General features: G+C 37.5%; 1 pseudogene; it reads right to left on the minus strand.

Moving 5' to 3' along the window:
- Nucleotides 1-2,449: 2,449 nt before the first annotated feature.
- LOC128657787 (jerky protein homolog) lies at nt 2,450-4,005 on the minus strand (annotated as a pseudogene).
- Nucleotides 4,006-25,639: the final 21,634 nt, after the last annotated feature.

Raw genomic sequence — 25,639 nt, forward strand, 5'->3', positions numbered from 1 at the left:
TTTAATAATAGAAGTAGCTTTTTTTGTTTTCTTTTAACTTTACATTTTATCTGAATTATGAAAGAATTTTTTGGGGGGGTTTATGTACCTTTAATATGATATAAGTTTTTGGCCTAAATGGTCAGTAATGCATTGCTTTATAATTTCAAAAGCACAAAACAATTACCCAAGTAGCATTAATGAATCTTGATCGCTGTCTTCAGAAATAAATACTAATTGTTTATACTTTTTACATTTTTACATTTAAATATTTATCACTGTTTTAACATTTTCAAGAATTATATATGTAATAACCCTTCATTTATTAACTGTTATAAACAATATTTTTTACATTAAAGACATATTTTTTGAGCATTTTTTTACAATACATCGTGGTCACTATCCTCCCATAATTTATTGATTATTGCATTTATGTTAAAGGGATATGAAACTCAAAGTCTTTCTGTCATGATTCAAATTTAAACAATTTTCAAATTTACTTCTATTATTAGTTTTTCTTTGTTCCTTGGAATCTTTTGTTGAAAAGCGGGGATGTAATGCTTAGGAGCCGGACTTTTTCTGGAGCATTAGATGGCAGCAGTTTTACAAGAATGTTATCCATTTGCAAGAGCACTAGATGGGAGTTGATAAGGGATTGAATGTTAGGACTTAGTCTCACTAAAGCTGTTGAATGGAGCACCGTATCAAAAGATTTTATTTAAAGGTCATTATAGTCAAACAATGACATGATATAATCTGTGTATGTAATTTTAAGACCATTAACCCTACACTACTGTTTGTTTAACTGCCGCAAATGGGTTAAACACACAGTAGAAATACCACTTGGGACGCGTAGATCACTGCTGGTCCAGAGCGGAAAACTCTGTTGATTGGATTCAATCAGCAGTGCTAGTTCCAAATATGAGTCGTGTCACTATTACTGTTGATTGGATCAGAGCCATTTTCCAATCTGTCATGAGTGGTGCTTCTACTGTGTTTTTAACCCCTTATGGTCAAAATAATGTGAACTCCTGGTCATCACACCTATATGAATTGTGTGGGATAGCCCATTTCGATACCTTGGGCATTAATATGGAGTTGCCCACCCTTCTGGTGGTTGACACTCTACTGGGAAGGCTTTGCACACGATTTTGGAGTGTTTCTGTGGGAATTTGTGCACACTGAGCTAAAAGAGCATTTATGAGGCCTGGCACTTATGTTGGACGAGAAGGTCTGGCTCTCCAATTCATCCTAAAGGTGTTCAATGGGATTAAGGTCAAGGTTCTATGCAGGTCACTCAAGTTCATCCACACCAAACTTGACAAAGCTTGTCTTCATGGACTTTGCTTTGTGCACAGGGTCCAAGTCATGCTGGGACAGGAAAGGAACTTCCCCAATCTGTTTCCACAAATTTGGAATCTTCTAATTGCCTAAAATATTTTGTATTCTGTAGCCTTAGCATTAGCTAAAGGGCCTTGCTTGTTACAGGCACAGCATGTATTCATGTTTAGAAGTCTACAGTACAACTCCAAAAATCAGGACTGCTTGGGGATTTGCCCGGTCCGTATTTTTGCATTTTCCGGATTTTCGGACATCGCTGATAAAATACCTGTAAATAATAAAAAAGACGTGTTAATGTTTTTTTTTATAAATAATTAATGTACAGATTGCCTTGTTTATTAAAATAGAGTACAGTATTGTACCTGCATATGTACATTCCTTTCGGTTACAGGTATTTCTTCGGCACATGCTGAACTGCTTGTTCACCGAACGCTAACATCTGCTACACCTGGTGATCCGCTTGTGAACAGAGCTTCTGCGGTGCAGGATGGCTATTAGCAGATTATTTCCTCTGTTTTAAAAGATAACAAGAGATGTTTTTTTTAGTAAATACTGCACTGTGTAAAGCATTTTATTTTTATTAAAATACAGTACAGTTCTGTACCTGCATATGACATGTTTACTTCTTCCTGCTGTGCAAGGGGATCTGTTTGTGGATTGAGTGTTGTGATGTTTGCTGCACCAGTTGATTGGTAGTTTGGATGACAGATGCTTCTGTTAATTTCTGTAAATATCTTCGTATGTCACATTGTCTGCAACTTTGTAATTTCTTTGGGAAAAAAAAACTTTTTGCACCATGTGCACTTGCATGACGTCTTGGAGTGTAAAGCTATGGTTGTGTTCCACATGCATTTTTCAGCAGTAGCCCAAGATACCTTTTCAATTTCAAGTCTGTCATCTTCTTCGTCAGAATTATCTATCTTATCTGGATTTGTGATGCTGTCAATGATTTCTTGATCTGTAAAAGTGGATGCCATCTCAACATCATCTTCAATGCATAATCCACTTTTCTATGTCATCTTCATACGTTTGCATAGAGGGTTGTCATCCCGAGCTAATATGACAGATTTCATGAGTTCATTCACTTCAGATGCTCTCTGCTCTACAAGATCTTCATTTTCGTCCCACTCTAGCTCTCATGCATCACATTTGGCCATAACTTTCGCCATGCTCTTAAAAGAGTGGCTTGACTGCGTTCCATGCATTTACAAGAGAAAACACTGCATCTTTTATTTTAAATTTGCGTTGAAATTCTATAGAATCAACATCCTTGTTTAACATTTGCATCATAAAGTCATTTTTATAATGGCATTTGAAGTTCCTAATGATTCATTGGTCCATGGGCTGAATTAATTATGTAACATTTGGTGGCAAGTAAGATGCAAAAATATTTCCACAATCAGACGCTAATTTTGATTCATGGGGGTGAACCCTACAGTTGTCAAGAAGCAGCAAGCACTTTGTGTTAGCAGGCTTTCCCAAAGCAAACTGATGGAATAAAATCCATAACAAACCAATCTTAAAAAATGTCTTTGTCCATCCAAGCATTTTTTTGAGCTTTATAAGTCACAGGGAGGTGCAAAACTCCTTTAAATGCCCGTGGTTGCTTAACTTTGCCAATCACCAGAAGCTTGATTTTATGCTGTCCAGAAGCATTAGCACAGGTGAGGACAGTTAGGGGCCGATTTATCAAGCTCCGTATAGAGCTTGATGCCCCTGTTTCCGTGCGAGCCTTTAGGCTCACCGGAAACAGAAGTTATGAAGCAGCGGTCTAAAGATCGCTGCTCCATAACTTGTCCACCTGCTCTGAGGCCTCGGACAGGAATCAACCTGATCGAATATGATCGGGCTGATTGACACCCCCTGCTAGCGGCCAATTGGTCGCAAATCTGCAGGGGGTGGCATTGCACAAGCAGTTCACAAGAACTGCTGGTGCAATGATAAATGCCAGCAGCGTATGCTATCAGCATTTATCGATGTGCGGCGGACATGATACGCTACATTGTATCATGTCGGCTCCCACTATGATAAATCTACCACTTAGTCTTTCTTTATTCATCTTAAACCCTTTTGATCTTGGTTTCCAGCCAGAGTTTTAGTGGGCAGACATTTCCAGAAAACTCCCGTTTCATCTGCATTGTAAATTTGATCAGGTGTGAGATCATAGTCCATGAAAATGTTTTCAAATGTTGCACTATAGTCTGCTGCAGCATGTGTATCAGCCGACTGTCTTTCTCCAACAACATTTAGCTGTCTAATACCATGACGCATTTTGAAATTCCTAAGCCATCCACTGCTAAAGTTACATTCAGAATCAATGTTCATTTGCTCCTTAAAAGATTTTGCTTTGGTGATAAGCATTGACCCAGAAATTGCCATACCTTCTGATCGTTTAATCAAAAACCATTCATGCAAAACCTTATCGAGGTTTTCTAACTTTGGCTTAGGTAAACTTTTTCTTTCTGCAATTTTGTTGTAAGGCTCAGATGAGGCTGTAAACTGTAGAATTTTATTTTTTGCATTTTTTATATTATAAATGGTAGACTTCCCAATGTCATACGTTTCCATTAGAACAGAAATACTAACTCCTGATTTGAGTTTCTTGATAATTTCAAGTTTATCACTCGATTTCAGAGTGTTTCTCATCTGCTTCTGTTTAGACCCCTTATCCACTTTAGGAGACATTGGTACAGTACACTACTGTACAATACAATACTACAGTACAGTATACAGGTATAACGGTACTGTGCAGTGTAAAGATGGTAACTACCTGCACAGGTACCGGTCATGTATGGCAAACTGTAGTGCGCAGTTGTGGAGCTCAGATTTCTCTCTGCCTTTGCGTGACGTCGCTTGTTGCCTCTCTGAACTTGCGCATGCCCAGTGACATACCAACACCCGGAAGTTGTAATCACTCCAGAGTCTGGATTCTCGTGTTGTCCGGTCCGGATTTTCGGAGTTGTACTGTATATAGTTTAGCTATAGGGAGTTTATTAGTAAAGGTAGTTATGCCTATTGAAAACGTGCCTTATGAATGTCTTAATACATGCATTTATTTCTGTGTAATGTTTTATTATGATATACATTATTAAATATAAAAGTTTTAAATAAAATAAATAAAAAAATCCAGTAAAATGTTATGCTATTGTGAAATTAACTTATAAAATTGTTTATGTCTTATAACCAGTTTCAATGGCGCCAATATTCTACTTGTGTTTTAGCTCAAGGTTATAGGGTTGTTGGTTTTTGTTTGTTTGTTTTTTGCTGATTACTCATGATGTAATGCCAAAGAATTGTTTAACCCTTTGAGTGCTAACGAGGGCTCTGAGCCGCCGCAAATTGTCAGGTGCTGATGACGGCTCAGAGCCGTCGCTAGCACTCACCCACCTTGACTCCCACCCCGGCAATTTGGCCTGATAGTGACAGGCTTCACCAGGGCTTCATGTTTGGCGCAGTGACGTCATGTGCAATGACGTGATGACCTCACCGCACAGCTTTATTTAAAGTTGACAATGGACATGTATAGGGAGATGGGGCATGCTGCTTAGAAGCCTGTATCTCAGGCATCTAAGCAGCTACAGATCCTCAAGACCCACCGTTGGTAAGGTAATCGCCTAACCTTTCCAATGGTTTAAGTCTTTGGTATCTAGAAAAAAAATTAAAAATAAATATATTTAAAATTTTTTAAAAAAAAGCTAAAAACCAGCTTAGCACCCATGTGGGAAATGGCTTAGCAGCCAAATGGTTAAAAGGGTATAGATACCCCTTCCCTGAACTTATAAGGGGGCAGAAAATATTATTTGAACAAAAATGCTGTCAAGACTGTCGGGTATGGTATAATATTTATTTATATACAAGCATGATTAAAGTAGTGTAAGTTTGCAATATTGTATTTATACTTTTTCATATTTAGAAAAATAAATTTTTCTTTTTGTAATATTATACTGCATATTTGTAAAATTAGTCATCACATGATAACACTGTAATGCAAATGGATCTTAACGGGTATTTAAAGCAGGTGAAGGTACGGTGGGGTATGTATATTTGTTTGGGGTTCCATTTTTTGGGAGCTCATTTTTCATGACATTTGACAAAGGTATGAAACTACACTGAAACATTATGTTGTTTTACTGATAATTTAGAATAAAAGTTACTTTTTATAAAGACCAGCGAGTGCCTTTTTTTTTTTTAATGGAATTCTGGATTTATGGATAAAGTGCACCCTGGCAGCTGTGTGAAACTGTAAGACTGTGCTTATCCTGCTTTGGGGATTTGTAAAATTAGTTTTTTATATATATATATATATATATATATATATATATATATATATATATATATATATATATATATATATATATATATATATATATACAGTGTATATATATATATATATATATATATATATATAAAACTGATTTGTAAAATTAGTTTTTTTTATTTATATATATATATATACTTTATATATATATTGTACAGGTAGCCCTCAGTTTACGCCGGGGTTAGGTTCCAGAAGGAATGGCTGTAAATCAAAACCGTTGTAAATTGAAACCCAGTTTATAATGTAAGTCAATGGGAAGTGAGGTTCCAGGCCCCTCTCAAAATTGTTATAAGTACATTATTTTTAAAGCTTTGAAATGAAAACTTTAAATGCTAAACATCATTATAAACCTAATAAAATAATCACACAACACAGAATATATAAGTAAACTAAGTTAAATGAACAAAACATTTGCTAAACAGCATTATAAACCTAATAAAATAATCACACAACACAGACTTCACTTGCATTTTTCTGCAAACAGTTCTTTCTATGCATTCCAATCTGGACGGATTTATATTTGTTCCTTTGAAATCTGCTCGATAGCTCAGGTCTGGTTAAAACTGATTAATTTCAGCTTACTTGGCTTTGCTGCAACACAAGCGGACAGCTCCCCCTACTGGCTATTTTAATAAATGCACTGCTTCTCAATGCTTTTCAATAGCAGTCACATGACTGGAAAAAAGGTTGTTATTCTGAAACGGTGTAAATTGAACCGTTATAAAACGAGGGCCACCTGTACTCAAAATCTTTCATAAGATATAAGACCATTTTTATTTATATATTAGAGATAGGTGCCTGGAATTTAGATTTCAGAATAACCTTTCTGTAAGGCATTATAAGGGGGAAAAGGTATTACACGCTCAAACCCTAAAAAATATTTACAAATCATTATCTCTCATCCATCAAACTTTACAGTATTCACTATGCATTCTAGTAGGTAGCCTTCTCTTGACATCCACCACACCATACCACATCCAGCACACAGCTCCTTCCATTAGACTGCCAGATAGTGAAATGTGATTTATCAATTCAGAGAACACATTTCCACTGCTCCAGAATCCAGTGGCATAGTATTAAAACTATATATATGCCGGGGGCGGAGCCAGCTTGGAAGGAGAGCGGACGTGTCTTTATGGAGCTCTGAACCAAGATAGCTTTATGGGGGTTAATTAACGTTATATATTAATGGAGACTCCTGCAAATTTTCCTACTTCTACAAGAGTTCACCCGGTGTAGAGGCAGAGGGTCCTATGAACAGATTGCTTATAGGTAGATCGACCTGTAGCTTTTGGGCCTTCGATTTCAGTAATAGTCACCTCTGACGCACTTATTCTTCGAGCAAGACACGGAGCAGCACGGAACAGACAACCTGTTTAGTTTTATATAGAACTGTCGGAACACACACGCTTTATGTGGCAGAGATCTAAGGATCGCCAGCGCCTAACAGAGCCCAGGGCTATTTAAGCCAAAGCATTGAATCATAGCAGCATACGGCGGTCAACCAGCAGCTTGAACATGGAGGAGGATAGCTACATGCAAATACAAAATCTCCTTAAGGGTCTAGAGCAAACTATGATTAGAAATTTCAACAGTCTAATCCATGCAGTGAGAGCGTCTGAATCAGAGGAAAATAATCTCCTACCCGAGGCGACTGCAGGGACGGAAGTATTTGAACAACGTGTGGAACCTCAAAGGGGTGATCATCTCCTTTCTCACGGGATTAGAAAACAAACTGAGGAACAGAAAACTTCCCTATACTCCAGTGAACCTGAGGGTTACTTTACAGAAGTAGACTTACACATTTTTGAGCTAGCGCAGCAGCACTATTTGGAGCCTTCTCAAGCCGTCTGCCTAGACGATGTGGCCGATATCCGGGTACCCCAAGCTACCTCAGACAATGAACAGGGTTTTGCTGTCTGGATCCATACAGTTCAGAAGAGGCGAGTAGATTACCGGCGATACACTGGTAACGCTGAATTGCAGAACGCCGCTACTAACAGTTTTCATTTCAGTCCTTTTCCCGCATCACTCGATGCTGCAGCCCAGCCACACATAATTACCTCGCTGCTCCACATTGAACTGACTCTCATCTCGTTACTCTTCTATTATGCTTCTGATCAACAAAACAGGAGAGGTATTGGATAACTGAGCTGATATGTATGGACATCTAATAGAATAACCTGATAAGGATTTTATTTTATATATCCCCGCAGAAATTCAAGTGACTATAGTAGTTTAAACAGACTGGCCCCCATAACTCTGTTGGACTCTACCCATATAGTACGGCTATCAGTTTTACTAGACTCACTGATCTGAATCAAACGTATCAGGCATGCTTACATGTTAGTTAGCTGCACCTTAATGTTTTTGTGTGTTATAATACATGCCTATATGTTAGTTTTTGATGTACTGCCTAATTTTATGTTCCTATTGATAGACTTAAAAAGCGTACCATAGATTCATGTGTTATTTAGCTTGGGAGTTAACAATACTAGTTGTGTAATTTGTTATGTGTTAGTCACTTTGGCAATTGTTTACCCCCCTGTAAAGATCTCTGCCCCACCACAATAATTACCACCTTTTATAAACGAACATATTTAATTAGATTACATGAGCACAAAAGTGTGTACTTAAGGTTAATGAAGGGATGCAACGCTTCTTCTGCTTGCTGTCCCTACAACAGATGAAAACTCTATATGTGATTTCTGCAGTGCTTTCAGTTTTCCCCAAGCTCCACAGGTCACTGTTAATGATGACACATTTAAATTGTCTGATGAGGAGTCCCATGGGTATTGGTTGTGTTTATTTATTTATTGTTGGGACAGTTTTCCTTACCATTTAGACCTGAGCTTGTTAAGACTATGCGACTGTTTGTCTTACCACAGCTTTTCTAACATTTTATGCTTCCAAGCTACTACCTTCCTTCTTTTAAAGCTCCCCACTGTATAGAAACACTTTATTATATATGCCTTAGTTAGATAGAGAGTTGATCTGCTCCTTAGTGAAATATTTAGAGCTTTGATATTACCAAACAGTTCCCTTAATTTCAGAGATACTTTGTCTGGTCACTGCAGTGTTTCCATGCAGGCATCACTAGACATTGCTGGGCAGTGCTTACTGGGAAGGCACGGTCTGGCATACAAGTTTTCATCCTTTCCTTAGTTAGACGCATGGGCTCTTTCTGCAGGGTGCTGGATATATGTTCCAGTATAAGATATAGGATAAATTTATCACTAAACAGAGTTATCTAGCTTTACAAAGCTTATTGTTGACATTATATCTCTTATGATGATGTATAGTTTAAAGTCCTGTGCTCTATATTACCTCTTTTAGATATTTATCTCCCATGGCACAGCTACTCACTATGCACTAGTGCTTTTGGGTTTCATCTTACCTTTTCTAGATGGGTAGTTCGCATGGCACATATACACTGCATCCCACTAGTATATCCGTGGTTTATTTTACCTCAGCAACATATTTCACTCTTCATAATATCCATAAGTAATATCATTGAGTATATACGTAAGTCAGACTCTCCCTAGTATATCCTGGTTTTCTATTATGTATTTAATGGTTATTGTTGTTTATATGGGTACACTTGACCTCTCTTTTACCTGAATCTTGTGTTATGTTTATATCATTTGTTACAAGCTATCATTTTCTGTGACTATACGACTGTCACTCCTAATTTATCTATGTTCTTACTCATATTACTAGCACATAATAGTTGTATTGATTGAGCCCCTCTCCTCCCTTTCCCGCCGGTACTTATATCTGCGGGTCATATCCCTTTTCCTTTTCCAGCATCGCCTATAGGCGGCACTCCCCTAGGAGAGGGGCTCACCCAGAAGTTCCCCAAGCCCCTCAGTCTCTAACTACTTTTACGTCCCCCTTCCACTTGATAATGTATTATAGGATTCTAGGCCCCCTCTTTAGGAATACAAGGGTTTAGATGAATGGGATTTATTTTTTATTACGTAATAATACTCTAGTCCAACCTAAATTAGTCCCTGGTGTTGACATACTAACTGGCTCCGCCCCCCGCCACCCCCACCCCACCCTCCCTATTACATTTTGAGCAGCTCTTGCCCGCTGCGTCCCTCTTCCCTATATAACTATAGAGTCACCTCCTCCCTAGTCTTACCTTTACCTGATCGGCTACCTTGCTTTTCTATACATTCAGCTAGGAGAGGATCATTTTTGCTTATATTATATTTGTCATACTCTAAAACAAAACTGAAGTCTCTTTATGTGATAGCCCATATTTTTTTGGAAATGTTTGAGATACTTGAATATATTGTCTCCTATGTATGCTCTGTATATATTGTCTCGTGCCTGTTTTGAGACATACCCTATACTCTGTATTGGTTTTTGACTTCAATAAAAAATAATTTAAAAAAAAAAAAAAAAAAAAAAAACTATATATATGCCTATAAACAAGGGAATTACTTTGTAATTTAAAAATAAAATAAAAACACGTACAAATCCCCAAATCCGGAATTCCAAAATCCAGTATTATTCCAAAATCCAGACTTTTTTTTATTTAAAAAATATATAAAACAACTATTACCTGTTTAAAGTACTATACTATCTTTCTAATTATACAAAAGTATTTAAAAATTATATAAATCTACCTTTAGGTTGCATATATAAGATGTATTATGACATGTAAATATTGCCTATATGCCATAAGATATTGCTACTGATGCCAAATTCTAACCTTTTCTGGTCCTAAGCATTATGGATAAAGGGGTTTCTTCCTGTGTTTCATATGTGAATAAGTTTAGTCTTACTAAGACGTGATGTGTTAATTTGAACTTTTGTAATTGATTAGTTCCTCGTATGCTTTTTGTCATTTTTAGCCTATATAAGTCAAAAATCTATTTAAATGTATCATCAGCGTTAATATAGAGAGATTTTAAATTATCTGTTTAAATATTTTTATGTAAATTGTTAAATTTTATTTTTCAAATAGTTATATTTGTTAATGAATACAATGAAATGTTTGAATGTGTGCCTATATTGTTATATGTATATTTACATTATTAAAGGAATACAGAACCCAAATTTTTTCTTTCATAATTCAGATAGAGCATACAATTTTAAGCAACTTTTTAATTTACTCCAATAAGCCAATAGGATTGAGCTGGTATTCTATTGGCTGTTCCAATCAGCAAATAGAATGCAAGGTCAATCCTATTGGCTGATTGCATCAGCCAATAGGATTTTTTCTACCTTAATTCCGATTGGCTGATAGAATTCTATCAGCCAATCGGAATTGAAGGGACGCCATCTTGGATGACGTCATTAAAAGGAACCTTCATTCAGTCTTAGCCGTCGGATGAAGAGGATGCTCTGCGCCAGATGGATGAAGATAGAAGATGCCATATGGATGAAGACTTCTGCCCGTCTGGAGGACCACTTCGCCTGGCTTGGATGAAGACTTCTCCCAGCTTTGTTGAGGACTTCGGCCCGGTTGGATGAAGACTTCTCCCGGTAAGGTGATCTTCAAGGGGTTAGTGTTAGGTTTTTTTAAGGGGGTATTGGGTGGGTTTTAGAGTAGGGTTGGTTGTGTGGGTGGTGGGTTTTAATGTTGGGGGGGATTTGTAATTTTTTTTACAGGTAAAAGAGCTGATTACTTTAGGGCAATGCCCCGTAAAAGGCCCTTTTAATGGCTATTTGTAATTTAGTGTAGAGTAGGGCTTTTTTTTTTTTTTTTTAATTTTGTTAGGGGGATTAGATTAGGTGTAATTGGTTTAAAAAATCTTGTAATTTGTTTATTATTTTCTGTAATTTAGTGTTTGTTTGTTTTTGTACTTTAGATAATTTTATTTAATTGTATTTAATTGTATTTAATTTAGGGAAATAATTTAATTATAGTGTAATGTTAGGTGTAATTGTAACTTAGGTTAGGTTTTATTACAGGTAACTTTGTATTTATTTTAGCTAGGTAGTTATTAAATAGTTAATAACTAATAACTATTCTACCTAGTTAAAATAAATACAAACTTGCCTGTAAAATAAAAATAAATCCTAAGCTAGCTACAATGTAACTATTAGTTATATTGTAGCTAGCTTAGGCTTTATTTTATAGGTAAGTATTTAGTTTTAAATAGGAATTATTTAGTTAATGATAGGAATTTTTATTTAGATTTATTTTAATTATGTTTAAGTTAGGGGGTGTTAGGGTTAGACTTAGATTTAGGGGTTAATAACTTTAGTACAGTGGTGGCGACGTTGGGGGCTGCAGATTAGGGTTAATAAATGTAAGTAGGTGTTGGCAATGTTAGAGTCAGCAGATTAGGGGTTAATAATATTTAACTAATGTTTGCGAGGCGGAAATGCGGCGGTTTAGGGGTAAATATGTTTATTATAGTGGCGGCGATGTCCGGTTCGGCAGATTAGGGGTTCAAAATTTTATTTTAGTGTTTGCGATGTGGGAGGGCCTCGGTTTAGGGGTTAATAGGTAGTTTATGGGTGTTAGTATACTTTTTAGCACTTTAGTTAAGAGTTTTATGCTACAGCGTTGTAGTGTAAAACTCTTAACTACTGACTTTAAAATGCGGTACCAGTATTGACAGGAGAGGGTCTACCGATCACTTTTTTGCAGACTCGTAATACCGGCGCTATGCAAGTCCCATTAAAAAAGAGGATACGCAATTTACGTAAGTGGATTTGCGGTATTTCCAAGTCTGGCCAAAAAAGTACCTGCAAGACTCATAATACCAGCGGGCGTTAAAAAGCAGCATTAGGGCCTCTTAACGCTGCTTTTTAAACCTAACACACAACTCATAATCTAGCCGCATATTTGGTTGTTGATTGGTGACTAAAAGTAGCCGCCAATAAGCAAGCGGTACCCAGGGTGCAGAACCAAAAATGGTCCGGCTTGTAAGCTTACATTCCTGCTTTTTCAAATAAAGATAACAAGAGAATGAAGAAAAATTGATAATATGAGTAAATTAGAGAATAGCATGCTCTATCTGAATCATGAAAGAAAAAATGTGGGTTTAGTATCCCTTTAATCAAGCAAAACTGTGAATGATTTTTATATCCTTATGATTTGGAAACCAAGGTGTAATAAAATAGCCTACATTGTTTTTTTTTCTTTTCATGACCAGATAATTTAAAAATTTGGATAACAAATTATCTTTTTATAGACAGGCCCTGAATACATACAAAACAGGAAATTAGAATTTCATAAATATTGATGGCAACAAAGTTTAATTAGACCATCTTAGAAAATTCTCACGTAAACAGACAACACAAAGAACTTAATAAGTATGCAATAGTAATGCATTGCTCAGTCAGTAAGGATTAGCAAAGCTATGCTTCTCAAGGACAATGAAACACTGAAATTCCGCAACATACTTCAGATAACAACATTTTTGTGCTTTGGCATGGGAAACACTTAACTCGTTGTGCTTTGCATGGGAATGTTCAGTAATCAGAATATTTCCACTACTCTCTCAATTATATTCTTCTTTAGATGGTTATTAATTAAGTTTTGATAATGTAAACTAGTTACTATAAAACAGAATTTCTTTTGAGAGTCTAAAAAGTAATCTACTTAGAGACACATGGTAGATTATATCAACGTGAAAACGTTTATCACAAACTTAATCTACAAAGATGACTTTAGATTTTATTGAATGCATTTTAGCAGAAAAATGTAATATTTTCAGGAGGACTAGAATCAATTTGAATTTAAACCTTTCCTTCTGGTTGTAGCCACAGTATTTTGCAGCTATACCCAAGCAATTTTTTTTTTTGCTCTTAGATAAATAAAGTCACTGCACACATCTATATAGATGGCTATTCTAATTATAGAACTAATAAGTTATTTTCAGATATCAAATTAAAATGCATGTTTGAAACAACAGAACAGCAAAGCACACTTACTGTATATTTACTTATGTATACATTTACAGTTACATAGTTCCTCTAAATTGGCGCGCACTTTTACTTGTGCACTTATAACTAATGCATGATGAGAGGTGGTTGTTTTGTTTTTGATTTTTTATCTCATTTAAACTATGTCCTTATCATTTTATTTATTTGCTCTATGTAAGCTTTTATTATACAACTGACTATTCTGGTTGTTGCCAAAATATTGTTCTATTATGTAGCATGGAAATTGTTATTTTTTAAAAATATATTTATTTGTTAGTTTATTTCAAGGTCGGTTGTACTTTTGCTATATCATTAATAACATTAAAAGGGATACATTTTACAGCAGTATTTTGGATTGCACTCGAGTGGCGTGCTAATAATTATGTGCGAGCGATATCGGGTTTATTCTGGCTGTTTGCGTGCCGGATGTAGTGCTCGTATTACAATTTGAAAGTAAACACGATTGCTTGAGTGCAATTAAGGTTAATGCGAGTAAGCATCCTCAGAGCTCTGGTTAATTATTTCACAAAACAAAAAGTGTCACAAAACATATCAAAAATACATTACAAAGTATACTTACCTACTGTGTTACTAATTTCAGCGAGTGGTACACACTAATTATTATTATTTTTATCAGCCGGCCCAAGCAGATTCACAATATGCCATTATTATATTTATAATGTATGGCATGTGAGATATCTGCGGCAAAAACTGTAAAAAGTATGTATAATTTTTGTATAGATTTTGATAAATAACATTGAAAATAGCCCAGTGACAACTGGTGTTACTGTGATCACCTTACTAAATTGTCATTAAGGGTAGCCACATGTGAAATAATGACCCATGCGGGTTTTGGGGGTTTTAATATAGATTAGACTAAACATACATTTTATTATGTATACAATGTAACATCCTAAAGGAAATCCCCAAGTTTTTTTGTATAACTTTTTTTTTTTTAATTCTGTTTGACATTACTACTCCAAGACCACTATCATGTGAATGAGAAGACAATTCTCCTTCAAATGAGGGGTCTTGGATGGTTTTAGCTAAAATAGCAGAGATTGTCAGATTTGAATAATTTCCCTCCATCCAGCTCCCTTGCAGCTACTTGATTCAGCCCCTTTGTGATGTCACCGTGTGCATACATTGTGACGTTACCGGCACTCCCATGAGTGCCACCCACTAGGCCACCAATGATCCCTGTACTGTAAATATTTCACATTCCAATGTTCTGCACATAGCATATGTTCTATGTATTTATAAATAGGTATTCCTATATATACTGTATATCTATATATATCTATACCTATAAATGATCATCTATACTATAATCGCGTTTATAACGCGCCCGTCGCCGTCGCTAGTTGTGCACGCATCCTCAAAGTAATGTTGGCTGCACGAGGCAGCCAAAAGAATGTTGGCTGCATGCGCAGCCAAAAGAATCCACCTGGATGCAGCGTAGGCAAACCCGAAGCCTTAAAAAAAAGAAACACGCAACCGCCCGCACAAAATAACTAAAAAACACGTAACCACCTGCAAGAAATTTAAAAAAACAAGTAACCGCTCTCACAAAGTATAACAAAAAAAACCTAACCTCCCGCACAAAGTATTAACAAACACCTAAACCGCCAACCCCCAAATCGCAAAACAATAAAGTAATTAACCACTAATCCGCAAATAACATGATTAAAATATTAACCCCTAAACCGCAAGCCCCCACATCACAATAAACCTAATTAATCTATTAACCCCTAAACCGCAAAACCTCCACATTTCAATAAACCTATTTAACCTATTAACCAATAAACCGAAAAAACCCCACATCGCAATAAACCTAATTAATCTATTAACCCCTAAACCAACAAAACCCCACATTGCAATAAACCTAATTAATATATTAACCCCTAAACTGCCAACCCCCCACAACGCAAATGACTAACGGCTAGATTACGAGTTTTGCGTTATGAGGGGTGCGATGCTAACTTGCACGTCATTGTCACCGCTCACTTACCTACAGCACTGGTATTACAGGTTTTTATAAACCTGGCGTTAAAAGACAAGAAGTGAGTGTAGAGCAAATCTGTGCTCCATACGGCACTCTAATACCAGCTCTGCTTAAGTCAGCGGTGATCTGGTTGTATGTGCTCATGCACGATTTCCCTATAGACATCAATGGGGAGAGCCGGCTGAGAAAAAGTCTAACACCTGCAATAAAGCAGCGTAATGCTCAGTAACGCAGCCCCATTGATTCCTATGGGGAAACTAAAATTATGCTTACACCTAACATCCTAACACGAACCCCGAGTCTAAACACCCCTAATCTTACACTTATTAACCCCTAATCTGCCACCCCCGACATCACCGACACCTACATTATACTTAATAACCCCTAATCTGCTGCCGCCAACATCGCCGCCACCTACATTATACTTATTAACCCCTAATCTGCCGTCCCTAACATTGCTGACACCTACATTATATTTATTAACCCCTAATCTGCTGCCCCCAACATCGCCGCCACCTACATTATACTTATTAACCCCTAATCTCCTGCACCCAATGTCACCGCAACCTACCTACACTTATTAAACCCTAATCTGTTGCCGCCACTATACTAAACATATTAACCCCTAAACCATCGCACTCCCGCATCGCAAACACCAGTTACCATAACGCAAATCAACTTACGCAAATTGTGTAAAGTCTTTTTTCAATGGGATTTTCATAGCGCCGATATTACAAACTTTTCCTGGGAGGCCAAAAAGTGAGCAGTACACCCTATACCGTCAAGATTCGTAACGCATTCTAAAGTCAGAAGTTATGAGTTTTACGCTACAAAGCTGTAACATAAAACTCATAACTAAACTGCTAAAAAGTACACTAATACCCATAAACTACCTATTAACCCCTAAACCGAGGCCCTCCCGCATCGCAAACACTAAAATAAAATAATTAACCCCTAATCTTCCGCTCGGGACATCGCCGCCATGATAAGGAGCATATTAACCCCTAAACCGCCGTACTCCTGCATCACAAACACTAGTTAAATATTATTAACCCCTAATCTGCCACCCCTAACATCGCCGCCACTTACCTACATTTATTAACCCCTAATCTGCCGTCCCCAACGTCGCTGCTACTATACTAAAAATATTAACCCCTAAACCTAAGTCTAACCCTAACCCTAACACCTCCTAACTTAAATATAATTAAAATAAATCTAAATAAAACTTACTATCATTACCTAAATAATTCCTATTTAAAACTAAATACTTACCTGTAAAATAAACCCTAAGCTAGCTACACTATAACATAGTTACATTGTAGCTAGCTTAGGTTTTATTTTTATTTTAGAGGCAAGTTTGTATTTATTTTAACTCGGTAGAATAGTTAGTAAATAGTTATTAACTATTTACTAACTACCTAGCTAAAATAAATACAAATTTACCTGTAAAATAAAACCTAACCTGAGTTACACTAACACCTAACATTACACAATTAAATAAATTACCTAAATTAAATGCAATTACATAAATTACAAAAAACAAATAAACACTAAATTACACAAAATAAAAAACAAATTATCAGATATTTAAACTAATTACACCTAATCTAATAGCCCTATCAAAATAAAAAAGCCCCCCCAAAACAAAAAAAAAACCCTAGCCTAAACTAAACTACCAATAGCCCTTAAAAGGGCCTTTTGTGGGGCATTGCCCCAAAGAAATCAGCTCTTTTACCTGTAAAAAGAAATACAAACATCCTCCCCAACAGTAAAACCCACCACCCACACAACCAAACCCCCCAAATAAAATCCTAACTAAAAAACCTAAGCTCCCCATTGCCCTGAAAAGGGCATTTGGATGGGCATTGCCCTTAAAAGGGCATTTTGCTCTATTTCTGCACAAACCCTAACCTGAAAATAAAACCCACCCAATAAACCCTTAAAAAAACCTAATACTAACCCCCGAAGATCTACTTACAGTTTTGAAGAGCTGACATCCATCCTCAACAAAGCCAGGAGAAGTCCTCAGCGAAGCAGCAAGAAGTCCTGAACGAAGCCGGGAGAAGTCTTCATCCAAGCCAGCAGAAGTGGTCCTCCAGACGGGCAGAAGTCTTCATCCAGACGGTATCTTCTATCTTCATTTATCCGGCGCACAGCGGCTCCATCTTCAAGACATCCGGTGCGGAGCATCCTCTTCTTACGTCGACTCCCGATGAATGAAGGTTCCTTTAAATGATGTCATCCAAGATGGCGTCCCTTAGATTCCGATTGGCTGATAGAAATGTATCAGCCAATCGGAATTAAGGTTGAAAAAATCCTATTGGGTGATGCAATCAGTAAAAAGGATTGAGCTTCAATCATATTGGCTGATCCAATCAGCCAATAGGATTGAGCTTGCATTCTATTGGCTGTTCCAATCAGCCAATAGAATGCGAGCTCAATCCTATTGGTTGATTGTATCAGCCAATAGGATTTTTTCACCTTTAATTCCAATTGACTGATAGAATTCTATCAGCCAATCAGAATCTAAGGGACGCCATCTTGGATGACGTCACTTAAAGGAACCTTCATTCATTGGGAGTCGACGTAAGAAGAGGATGCTCCGTGCCGGATGTCTTGAAGATGGTGCCGCTCCATGCCGGATGAATGAAGATAGAAAATGCCATCTGGATGAAGATAGAAGATGCCGTCTGGATGAAGACTTCTGCCCGTCTGGAGGACCACTTCTGCCGGCTTGGATGAAGACTTCTCCCGGCTTCGTTGAGGACTTCTTGCTGCTTCGCTGAGGACTTCTCCCGGCTTCGTTGGATTTTTTCAACCTTAATTCTGATTGGCTGATACATTTCTATCAGCCAATCAGAATCTAAGGGACGCCATCTTGGATGACATCATTTAAAGGAACCTTCATTCATCGGGAATCGAAGTAAGAAGAGGATGCCCCGCACCGGATGTCTTGAAGATGGAGCCGCTGCGCGCAGGATGGATGAAGATAGAAGATGCCGTCTGGATGAAGACTTCTGCCCGTCTGGAGGACCACTTCTGCCAGCTTAGATGAAGACTTCTCCCGGCTTTGTTCAGGACTTCTTGCCGCTTCGCTGAGGACTTTTCCTGGCTTCATTGAGGATGGATGTCGGCTCTTCAAAACTGTAAGTGGATCTTCGGGGGCTAGTGTTAGGTTTTTTTAAGGGTTTATTGGGTGGGTTTTATTTTTAGGCTAGGGTTTGGACAGCAATAGAGCTAAATGCCCTTATAAGGACAATGCCCATCCAAATGCCCTTTTTCAGGGCAATGGGGAGCTTAGGTTTTTTTAGTTAAGGTTTTATTTGGGGGGTTGGTTGTGTGGGTGGTGGCTTTTACTGTTGGGGGATCATTTGTATTTTTGTACTGGTAAAAGAGCTGATTTCTTTGGGGCAATGCCTCACAAAAGGCCCTTTTAAGGGCTATTGGTAGTTTAGTTTAGGCTAGGGTTTTTTTATTTTGGGGGGGATTTTTATTTTGGGGGTGGCTTTTTTATTTTTATAGGGCTATTTGATTAGGTGTAATTAGTTTAAATATCTTGTAATTTTTTTTTTAATTTGTGTAATTTAGTGTGTTTTTAGTTAATTGTATTTAATTTAGCTAATTGTATTTGATTGTAGGGTAAGGTTAGGTGTTAGTGTAAGGCAGGTTAGGTTTTATTTTACAGGTAAATTTGTATTTTTTTTAGCTAGGTAGTTAGTAAATAGTTAATAACTATTTAGTAACTATTCTACCTAGTTAAAATAAATACAAACTTGCCTGTAAAATAAAAATAAACCCTAAGCTAGCTACAATGTAACTATTAGTTATATTGTAGCTATCTTAGGGTTTATTTTATAGGTAAGTATTTAGATTGAATTATGTATTATTTAGTTATTAATAGTAGGTTTGATTTAGATTTAATTTAATTATATTTAAGTTAGTGGGTGTTAGGGTTAGACTTAAGGTTAGGGGTTAATAACTTTAGTATAGTGGCGGCGATATTGGGGACGGCAGATTGGGGTTAATAAATGTAGGTAGGTGGCGGCGATGTTAGGGGCATCAGATTAGGGGTTAATAATACTTAACTAGTGTTTGCGATGCGGGAGTACGGCAGTTTAGGGGTTAATATGTTCATTATAGTGGCAACGATGTCCGGAGAGGCAGATTAGGGGTTAATAATTTTATTTTAGTGTTTGCGATGTGGGAGGGCCTCGGTTTAGGGGTTAATAGGTAGTTTATGGGTGTTAGTGTACTTTTTAGCACTTTAGTTATGAGTTTTATGTTACAGCTTTGTAGCGTAAAACTCATAACTACTGACTTTGGAATGCGTTACGAATCTTGACGGTATAGGGTGTACTGCTCACTTTTTGGCCTCCCAGGAAAAGCTTGTAATATCGGCGCTATGAAAATCCTATTGAAAAAAGACTTTACACAATTTGCGTAAGTTGATTTGCGTTATGGCCAAAAATGTGTGCGGTGCCCCTAAACCTGCAAGACTTGTAATAGCAGCGGTAGTGAAAAAGCAGCATTATAACCTGATAACCCCCTAAATTAACCCCAATTACTACTAATTTACAATTAAAATAAAAAATCCTAACATTAAATTACAAAAAAATAAAAAAAGTCTAACATTACATAAAAAAATAAACAAAATTATCAAAAATAATCCCTATGAAAACAACCCCCCCAAATAAAAACATCCCTTAATCTAAACTAAAGTAAACTACCAATAACCCTAAAAAAGGGCCTTTTGTAGGGCATTGCCCTAAGTTAAACAGCTCTTTTACATTTAAAAACACAAAGTCCCCCTAACAGTAAAAACTCCCCACCCACCAAACCCCCCAAAATAAAAAAACTAACACTAAAAAAACCTAAACTACCCATTGCCCCTAAAGGGCCATTTGTATGGGCATTGCCCTTAAAAGGGCATTCAGCTCTTTTACTGCCCTTAAAATCCCTAATCTTAAAAATAAAAATAAAAACAAAAATACAAAAAAATCCTAAAACTAAACCGCAAATAGGTACTCATTGTTCCTGAAGTCCGGCGGAGAAGGTCTTCTTCCAGGCGGCTTCATCATCTTCAATCTTCATCTGGAGCGAAGGCGGCATGCAGGGATCCTCAGCGGCAGTCCTCAGCGGCGTGGAGGCTCCTCTTCATGCGATCATCCATCGCACACTGAAGATTGAATGCAAGGTAACCCATATTTTTTGGGATACCTCGCATTCCTATTAGCTGCAATTTTAATATCAGCCAATAGGATGAGAGCTACTGAAATCTTATTGGCTGATTTGAACAGCCAATAGGATTTCAGTAGCTCTAATCCTATTGGCTGATTTCAAAATTTCAGCCAATAGGAATGCAAGGTACCCCAAATTGAATGCGGTACCTTGCATTCAATCTTCAGTGTACAACGGACATCACATGCAGAGGAGCCTCCACTGCACAGAGGATCGCCGCTGCCGAGGACCGCCGCTGTTGAGGACCACCACTGAGAATCCACGTAGGAGAAGACAGCTCCGCACCTCCGCTCCACGCTGCACCTCCGCTTCATGCCGTGTTTGTTCCGGATGAAGATAGAAGATGATGGAGCCACCTGCAAGACATTTTTAGTGTTCGTTTTTTTTATTTTGGGGGTTTGGTGGGTGGGTGTTTTACTGTTAGGGGGGATTTAGTCATTTTTAAATGTAAAAGAGCTAACTTACGACAATGCCCTACAAAAGGCCCTTTTAAGGGCTATTGGTAGTTTAGTATTAGATTAGGGGGTGTTTTTATTTTAGGGGTATTAGTTTAGGTTTACTTTGTTTATTTTTTTCTGTAATTTTACTTTTTTTTATTTTTTGTAACTTTAGCTTGGGGGTTTGTATTTTTTAAACATAGACTGTTCAATTGCTTGGTAACACAAATTGCTAATCAGCCAATCACATGGCAGCAAACTCATTGCATTTAGGCATCTAGACGTGGTGAAGACGAGCATCAGAATGGGGAAGAAAGGGGATTTAATTGACTTTGAATGTGGCATGTTTGTTGGTGCCAGACGGGCTGGTCTGAATATTTCAAAAACTGCTGATCTACTGGGATTTTCACACACAACCATCTCTAGGGTTTACAGAGAATGGTCTGAAAAAGAGAAAATATCCAGTGAGCAGCCGTTGTGTGGACGAAAATGCCTTGCTTATGTCAGAGGAGAATGGGCAGACTGGTTCGAGATGATAGAAAGGCAACAGTAACTCAAATAACCATTTGTTACAACCCGACGCATGCAAAAACGTACTTCTAACAGAGTTAGCGAGCAAGATCTGGCCCTAAATAGCTTTGGTTAAAATATTTAACCATCCACTTGTAACACAAGGTAGTGTGTTATTCTTTGTGTAAGGTTGTTCAAAAGATAATGCACCCTTTGCTGTTGACTGCTCTCCACTTTTAATCTAGCATTTATTGGGGAAAATTGACAGTGGCGCTGTGAGCAGAATTTGGAATGTCTAAAAGTAGAAATATACTGTTTAAAGGAACATGAAACCCACATTTTTCCCCTCATGATTCAGATAGAGCATGCAATTTTAAACAACTTTCGAAATAACTTCTAATTTTGTTCATTCTCTTGGTATCTTTTTGTTGAAAGGCAGCACTATTTCCTGTCATGTAGTGCTCCTAGGTATATTTTCAACAAAGAATATCATAGGAACAAAGCAAATGTAATAATATAAGTTGGAATTTGTTTTTAAATGGTATGCTTTGTCTGAATCGCATAAGAAAACTTTTGGGTTTCATATCAGTTTAATAGAATCTCCATGGTAGCTAATTCAGCTATCTACCACATCTTTTCCTTTCACCTCTTCCATTATTTATGGTTTCTCTCCTTTTGATAGGACAGTAAACATACTTCTGTATCTCTGATCAAGCTGTCTTTTAATAGCTGGGATGGGATGCACCTTTTAGTAAAGAACTTTAGAAGAAATACAACACAGTCGTCATGACCCTTCATGTCTGTTACCTTTGTGTTGCTTTTGACTCAACACTTTAATTTGCTTCTCACATCCAGATCTTTACTAATTCTTTCTTAGTTACAACTTCAGAATATCTGTAAAATGTGTCACTTCCTCAAACAATACACAACTAAGATTCTAATTCATTTACTCATCACATTCTGTCTTGACCACTGCAATGTAATCATTTATTGAATCCCAAGCTTCTGTGTCTCCTATATACAATACATCACAAATGCCTCAGCTACATTCATATTTCTTGCACATCACACTTCATCTGCTACACCTCTCAGTCAAGGCCTCCACTGACTTCATTTCACTTTAAGAATAATATTTTACATTTTGACCTTAAAGGCACATTAAACACAAGATTTTTATTTATGAATAAATGTGTTGTAGATTATCCATTTATATAGCCCATCTGGGGGGTGTTTTTGAAAAAAAAAATGTATAGTTTTGCTTATTTTTAAATAACATTGTGCTGATTTTCAGACTCCTAACCAAACCCCAAACTATTAGATGTATACTTAAGTATACAGATTTCACATTGCTTCTGTTTGTATAATGGGTCTATTCATATGCAGGGGAGGGGGGAGAGTCTGCTCTCTGCCCCCTTCAGTGGGTGTTCCAGACTATCCTCATCAACAGTGTCAAATTGGGAGCTTCTAACTAACGGCTAGATTACGAGTTTTGCGTTATGAGCGACTCGGTGCTAACTTGCAAGTTATTTCCACCGCTCACCTCCCTATAGCGCTGCTATTACAGGTTTGCAAAAACCCGGCGTTAGCAGGCAATATGGCAGCATTGAGCTCCATTGACCCAAATACCAGTGCTGCTTTGATCTGGTTTTACGTGCTCGTGCACGATTTCCCCATAGACATCAATGGGGAGAGCCGGCTAAAAAAAAAAATAACACCTGCAATAAAGGAGCGTGAAGCTCCGTAACGCAGCCCCATTGATTCCTATGGGGAAAGAAAAGTTATGTTTACACCTAACACCCTAACATAAACACCCCTAATCTGCTGCCCCCAACATTGCCGCCACCTACATTACAGGTATTAACCCCTAATCTGCCGCCCCCAATGTCACCGCCACCTACCTACACTTATTAACCCCTAATCTGCCGCCCCCAATGTCGCCGCCACCTACCTACACTTATTAACCCCTAATCTGCCGCCCCCAATGTTGCCGCCACCTACATTACAGTTGATAATCCCTAGTCTGCCATCCCAGACATTGCCGCCACCTACCTACAATTATTAACCCCTAATCTGCCACCCCCTACGTCACTGCCACTATACTAAAGTTATTAACCCCTAAACCTAACCCTAAGACTAACCCTAACGTAACCCTAACCCTAACACCACTAACTTTAACATAATTAAAATAAATCTAAATAAAAATTACAATTAATACCTAAAAAAATCCTATTTAAAACTAAATACTTACCTGTAAAATAAACCCTAAGCTCGCTACAATATAACTAATAGTTACATTGTAGCTATCTTAGGTTTTAGTTTTATTTCATAGTTAAATTTGTATTTATTTTAACTAGGTAGACTAGTTAGTAAATAGTTATTAACTATTTAATAACTACCTAGTTAAAATAAATACAATTTTACCTGTAAAATAAAACCTAACCTGTCTTACACTAACACTTAACATTACACTAAAAGTAAATCAATTACATTAATTAAATACAATTAACTAAATTACAAAAAATAATAAACACTAAATTACACAAAATAAAAAAGAATGATGATCAAATATTTAAACTAATTACACCTAATCTAATAGCCCTATCAAAGTAAAAAAAAAACCTAGCCTAAACTAAACTGCCAATAGCCCTTAAAAGGGCATTTTACTTTGGGGCAAAGAAATCAGCTCTTTTACCTTTAAAAAAAAATACAAACAACCCTCCCAACAGTAAAACCCACCACCCACACAACCAAACCCCCCAAATAAAATCTTATCTGAAAACCCTAAGCTCCCCATTGCCCTGAAAAGGGCATTTGGATGGGTATTGCCCTTAAAAGGGCATTTAGCTCTTTTCCATTGCCCAAAGTCCCTAATCTAAAAATAAAACCCACCCAATAAACCCTTAAAAAAAACTAAAAATAACCCCTGACGATCCACTTACAGTTTTTGAAGACTGGACATCCATCCTCATCAAGCCGGGAGAAGTCTTCATCCAAGCAGGCCGAAGTCCTCAACGAAGCCGGGAGAAAGTCTTCATCCAAGCGTCAAGAAGTGGTCCTCCAGGCGGGCAGAAGTCTTCATCCAGACAGCATCTTCTATCTTCATCCTTCTGACGGCTCCATCTTCAAGACATCCGCCGCAGAGCATCCTCTTCTTTCGACGGCTACTGAAGAATGAAGGTTCCTTTAAGGGACGTCATCCAAGATGGCATCCCTTGAATTCCGATTGGCTGATAGAATTCTATCAGCCAATCGGAATTAATGTTGAAAAAATTCTATTGGCTGATGCAATCAGCCAATAGGATTGAGCTTCAATCCTATTGGCTGATCCAATCAGCCAATAGGATTGAGCCTGCATTCTATTGGCTGTTCCAATCAGCCAATAGAATGCAAGCTCAATCCTATTGGCTGATTGCATCAGCCAACAGGATTTTTTCAACTTTAATTCCGATTGGCTGATAGAATTCTATCAGCCAATCGGAATTCAAGAGACGCCATCTCGGATGATGTCCCTTAAAGGAAACTTCATTCTTCAGTAGCCGTCGAAAGAAGAGGATGCTCCGCACTGGATGTCTTGAAGATGGAGCCGTTCCGCGTCGGAAGGATGAAGATAGAATATGCCGTCTGGATGAAGACTTTTGCCCGCCTGGAGACCACTTCTTGCTGCTTGGATGAAGACTTCTCCTGGGTTCGTTGAGGATGGATATCTGGTCTTCAAAAACTGTAAGTGGATTTTCGGGGGTTATTGTTAGGTTTTTTAAAGGGTTTATTGGGTGGGTTTTAGTTTTAGCTTAGGGTTTGGGCTGAAAAAGAGCTAAATACCCTTTTAAGGGCAATGGGGAGCTTAGGTTTTTTTAGTTAGGGTTTTATTTGGGGGGTTGGTTGTGTGGGTGGTGGGTTTTACTGTTGGGGGTTGTTTGT

The sequence above is a fragment of the Bombina bombina genome, chromosome 4 (genome assembly GCF_027579735.1).
Source record: "Bombina bombina isolate aBomBom1 chromosome 4, aBomBom1.pri, whole genome shotgun sequence".
NCBI classification, from domain to species: Eukaryota; Metazoa; Chordata; class Amphibia; order Anura; family Bombinatoridae; genus Bombina; species Bombina bombina.